At 47.6% G+C, this 5,156-nt stretch overlaps 1 long non-coding RNA gene across 1 annotated transcript; it reads left to right on the forward strand.

The window, feature by feature from the left end:
• Positions 1 to 2,640: 2,640 nt before the first annotated feature.
• On the forward strand, positions 2,641 to 3,884 carry LOC116509906. The gene is made up of 5 exons (XR_004255570.1): positions 2,641 to 2,708; positions 2,912 to 3,046; positions 3,334 to 3,426; positions 3,547 to 3,615; positions 3,793 to 3,884. It is a non-coding gene; the product is annotated as an uncharacterized LOC116509906 (long non-coding RNA).
• The last annotated feature ends 1,272 nt before the right edge of the window (positions 3,885 to 5,156 follow it).

The following is a 5,156-nucleotide window of genomic DNA, read 5'->3' on the forward strand; positions in this document are numbered from 1 at the left end:
GTAATTGTTTGTGTGTGTGTGTGTTTTACCCGCCTCTGCTGGCACGCAGGCTGGCACTTTTTTTTATGTCGTTTGGATGCCCCAGCGCTGTGTCCGCCATAGAGGTGGGACGACTCTATGTTGGACACAGTGGCAGGGCTTTTGAACACCCCTGTGCTGTGTCCCCCATAGAGGTGGGACACCTTTATGTCGGACACAGTGGCAGGGCGGCTTTTGCCTCTAGCGCCGGGGTGGCAGGGCAGAAGCCGCCCCGGCCACCCTGGCGCTAGAGGCAAAAGCCACCCTGCCACTGTGTCTGACATAGAGGCATCCCGCCTCTATGGCGGAGACAGTGCCGGGGCGTCCAAAAGCCCCGCCGCTGTGTCTGACATAGAGGCATCCCGGTTCTATGGCGGATACAGCACTGGGGTGTCCGAAAGCCCCGCTGCTGTGTCCGACATAGAGGCGTCCCGCCTCTATGGCGGACACAGCGCTGGGGCGTCTGAAAGCCCTGCCACTGTGTCCAACATAGGGCGGCTTTTGCCTGCTTGCCTCACCAGCCATAAACCTCACCGCACATCACTGCCAGAGATGTATCCAGCAACAGGCATATTGTTGTGGTCCAGCATCCCCAATCAATAGACCCTCCTTTAGGAATTCTGAATCTCTTTTGCCCTGATAGATTCAAGAGTTTACTTGGCCAACTATTTTTCTGAAGGCCAAAGGTTCCTCCAACTCCTTGGGATTCTCCTGGCCTTTGTCAGTATGGGGACTTCCCAGAGGGGCAGAGCCTCAGGTTGAGTTTTCACATCTAGCAGAAATTTCCCATTCCTGCCTTGCGCCAAAGACACTCCTCTCCTATCTAAAATTGACACTGCTGAAATGAAGAACTTGGAGGTAGCAAGGAAGAGGTTTTTTAATTTGGTGGGGGAGGCTTTGATAGAATGTAGATGGGAGTTTCCTTTGACTTCCAATCTAGCAATAGATAAAGAATAATCAATTCATAAAATGCAATATGAAACTGTAGGAAGAGGAAAAACATAAAAAGATTCAATATTAAAATTAATTAGGAATTTGATAAAAATGACTAATATGTAACCGGGTGGGGATGGAATCTTCATTTAATGAATTGAAAATGGAGCTGACTTTCAACATTATACATATGTGGATGGATGGATGGATGGATGGATGGATGGATGGATGGATGGATGGTTAGTGGTGGTGTTGGTGGTGTTGGTGTTGGTGGTGTGTGTGTGTGTAGCTCATTAGAGAGAGATCCAACCCTGGAAATAAGGAAGAATTTCCTCACAGTGAGAACCATTAAGCCGTGAAACTGTTTGTTTCCAAGACTTGTTTGTGCTCCATTCTTGAAATTTTCAGGAAAAGATTGGGCAATCATTTGCCTGAGATGGTAGGAAGAGCCCTTCCTTGGGCAGGGAGTCGGACTAAAAGTCGCTTCTGCCCTAGTATGCCATGATTCCCTCCGTGCTTTGTGCCACAATGATGGTGCTTCTCTGTTGTTCATGAACCAACAACTTCCCACATGAAACATACAGGCTAAAAGGCCACAAAGGGAATCAGCCACCGGCCACTCCGAGACCCAGGTGAGCTGCCCTCCTTGGGTGGGTATAGAATATGGCCATTGTTTACCTGGTTGCTGGGGGAACTAGATTGCCAGTTTCCCTGAAAAGCCACTAGCCAGTGCCCAGCTGCCCATTCTCCCTTCGTGCAGTGGACGGACGTGCAGCTAGTTGGTCATGGCTCTCAGAAGGCTCTTCAGAGTAAGTGTGGCCATCTCAGCTGTCAAGAAACTGGCAGCGGGGGAGAAAGTCATACTTCTCAACTCTTCTGACTGATTGACAGCTATTTCTCTTCTCTTCACAGAACATCTGGAAAAGGTGTTCGCACCTTTTCTGTTGTCTGAAGAGCAACGTTGAAGACCTTCCTGTGCCTCCTGACAGGTACCGCCCCCATTTCCTTAAACCCTGGGCATGGTGGGGCACCATTGATGGACTGCAGAGTCTGTAAGAGCCTCTCCCCAAATGGCTTTCTGTCCAGAATGACTTTGGTCTCTCCCCAGAAATGAGAGCTGTTTGAAGTGGACGCCGCGGCTACCTACAATTTGGGAGACCTGCACTGAGTTGGTAAGGCCAGACCAGCTCCTCCCCATGGTAGTGGCAGAAGCCCTGACTCTGTGCATTGGTTAAAATGCCAAGAGACAGAATATTTGCATTCTTATTGCAGGACCCATCGGAAGAATTCCATCCGATGGGGACGGCTCGGAGCCCAGTGCAGGAGGGAAGCGGTGACTGCCTTTCAGGGTAGGTATCACTTCGGAGGGTGAAACACTTGCAGAGGGGAGGCATCTCAGGGGAATCCCACTGGAAGGCCAAGTCCTTTGGCAGGCCAGCCGGAAGGGCTCCGAGAGCTTCCACATGACCACTCTTACAAAAGGTCCTAGGGCTTCTTTTGATCTTTGGCCCTTTTGTTTTCTCCCCCCAGAGAGGAAAGGCAGGAGCACCGCAGGCCACAGCTGTCCACCCTTTTGGAGACCTCCACTGAGTTGGTAAGAACTGGACAATTCCTCCCCATGGAAAAAGAAGAAGCCCTGTCTCTGTGGATTTCTTCATATGCTAACGGACAAAATATTGATATTTTGATTCCAGGAACCACAGGACCAACCAGTGGAGGAGGAGCTCTCTCCTGGGCAGGACACCTCTTCTCCAGAGGTAAGAAAGTTTTGGCAATGGGGCCGATGGCTAGGGTTAGGGTTAGGGCTATGCCACGACTCCTGATGGGGGTGGGAGAAATTTCTAACCTTAAAGCTTGCAAAGGCTCTCTTGCTGTTGGCCCCTAGGGCCTGAATGCACCCTATCTTCTAGCAATATTATTGGGATGCAGAAAGCTTTAGCCTCCATATTGTTATTTGCAGGATTCGCTGACCGTCCTGTTGGGCTCCAGGACCAGCAGCCTCTGTGAGGTGGACTCCCTTGCTGACCTCCTGGAGGAGGAATCTGAGGATAGCTGGGACCAGGATACAGAGGCCAGCTCCTCTTCCAGTCCATGGGTAAGAAAGACAAAGTGTTTTCACTTGGGCAGGGATAGAGTCCTCTAGTCAGTTCTCCTAACCTGAGGGAACTGTGCTGGAGCGCTCTGGGCAGTGGAGCAAGGGGACACCCGGCCTTTCGGACAAGATACTTAGTCTAACTACAGTATATGCACCCAAGCTCTGGTATGACTGGTTCCTTTGCTGCAAAGCATCAGGGACCAGTGTTCTAAATGGGAAATGTGATCCCCATTCAATAGTCCCTTTTTTAAGGAATTCTGAGTTTCATTTCTCTGATTGCTTCACAGGATTCTCCAGAGGAAGAAGACACTCTGGAGGATCTCAGCAGCCTGGAAGAGGACATCCTGGACTCCCTGGACCGCCTTCTTAAATAAGAAGAGGTATGAGTCCCACAGATGGGAAGGTCTCCAATATGCTACGTGGGAAGAGCGGAGGGCAGGTACAAGTAGCTCTACAAAGAGCAACGTGGTAGTAATAAAAGTCTTTGATTTCTCCCCCAGATGCTTCCTCAGATTCCCCTCCAGAGGTCAGCTTGGAGGAGGAGGAACCAGCCCCAGGCACCTCGGGAGGTGAGTTGGTCAATGGTCCCAAGCAGCCTGTCAAGAGTGATTTGGCTGAAACAACAGCTACCACATGGCAGCCCTGAGGCTTCAGGTGGGGAAAGCAGGCAGCTGCCAGCTTGCTAGTGAGGAGGAGGAGGAATTGCCTCCTAGATCCCTTCTAATTCTGTTATTCTCTGCCTACAGGACGCCTTCAGTAATGGAGGCAGCTGGAGGACAGAACCTCCCGACCCACAAAGCCCTGCATGGCTATTGTTGTTTTTGTTGTCGTTGTTGTTTGTTTGTTCTTAGTTTCTTCTATTTGTTATTTTATTTATATTGTTATATTGTTATTTATATTTATTTTATTTATATTGTTAAATTTTGTTTATATTGCTAGAAATAAAATCAATGGTTAAAAAAAGTTTAAACGACTCAAATGTCTATAGACCAATGCACAGAGTATGAGGAATAAACAGGGTGAATTAGAAATTCAAGTAAATGAGGGCAGATACTATATTGTGGCCATTACAAAAACTTGGTGGCGTAAAATCCACAAATGGAACATAGAGCTAGAAGGATTTAAATTATTTAAAAGTAATAGATCAAATAAAACAGGAGGTGGAGTTGCACTATATATAAGAAATAACGGGGAGAGAAGGCGGGGCTTAGCAGTGAGAAGACGGACTTTCAGGTAGTTCCTGAATGACCATCTATACCGGGGTCTTTTTTGGACGATTCGTTTGAATCTAAGCTGTCCCGTAGAGACAGTGACGTGGGGGGAACTCCAGTGGTCCCAGAGATGTTCGCAAAATCTCTGGGAACCTAAGGAAAGCCTTCCTAATCCAGTGACTTCCGGATCAGCTCGATGCTGACTACAACTGCAAAAGCCCAGAGAGAGCGATGGATATGAACATGTCGTTTGGTGTGAGTTTTAAATCCTTTTTTCTTGTTGGAAAGAGAACACTCTAAATTTGGAAACTTAGTTTAGCAATAGCAGTAGACTTATATACCGCTTCATAGGCCTTTCAGGCCTCTCTAAGCGGTTTACAGAGAGTCAGCATATTGCCCCCAACAATCTGGGTCCTCATTTTACCCACCTCGGAAGGATGGAAGGCTGAGTCAACCCTGAGCCGGTGAGATTTGAACCGCTGACCTGCTGATCTAGCAGTAGCCTGCAGTGCTGCATTTAACCACTGCGCCACCTTGGCTCTAGTTTAAAATAAGGCTGATAAGTGAGAAAAGCGGCGGCGATAAATGTTTGCCATTTGGAAGTTTATTTTTCTGTTCCTTTTTTTTAATCTTTGGAAGCCGGGCTGGACTTTCCTGTAATTTAAATCGGCTTTTTGTGTTCCTTCTTTTTGTTGTCGATACCTTTAACTTCGAATCTAATGGGGCACTAAATTTTAAACTTAAAGTGCTTTGAAGATCTGGTTTTTTTTGTTTGTTTTTCTTCGTTGCCTTTTAGACCTTTTGATGTTTTTTTTTTTTAACAATTAGTAATTAACAAATGCCACGGAACGGACTAAAACAAGCTGTAAACTACAAATTACAAGCCAACACTGCCATCT

The sequence above is a fragment of the Thamnophis elegans genome, chromosome 6 (assembly GCF_009769535.1).
Source record: "Thamnophis elegans isolate rThaEle1 chromosome 6, rThaEle1.pri, whole genome shotgun sequence".
Lineage (NCBI taxonomy): Eukaryota > Metazoa > Chordata > Lepidosauria > Squamata > Colubridae > Thamnophis > Thamnophis elegans.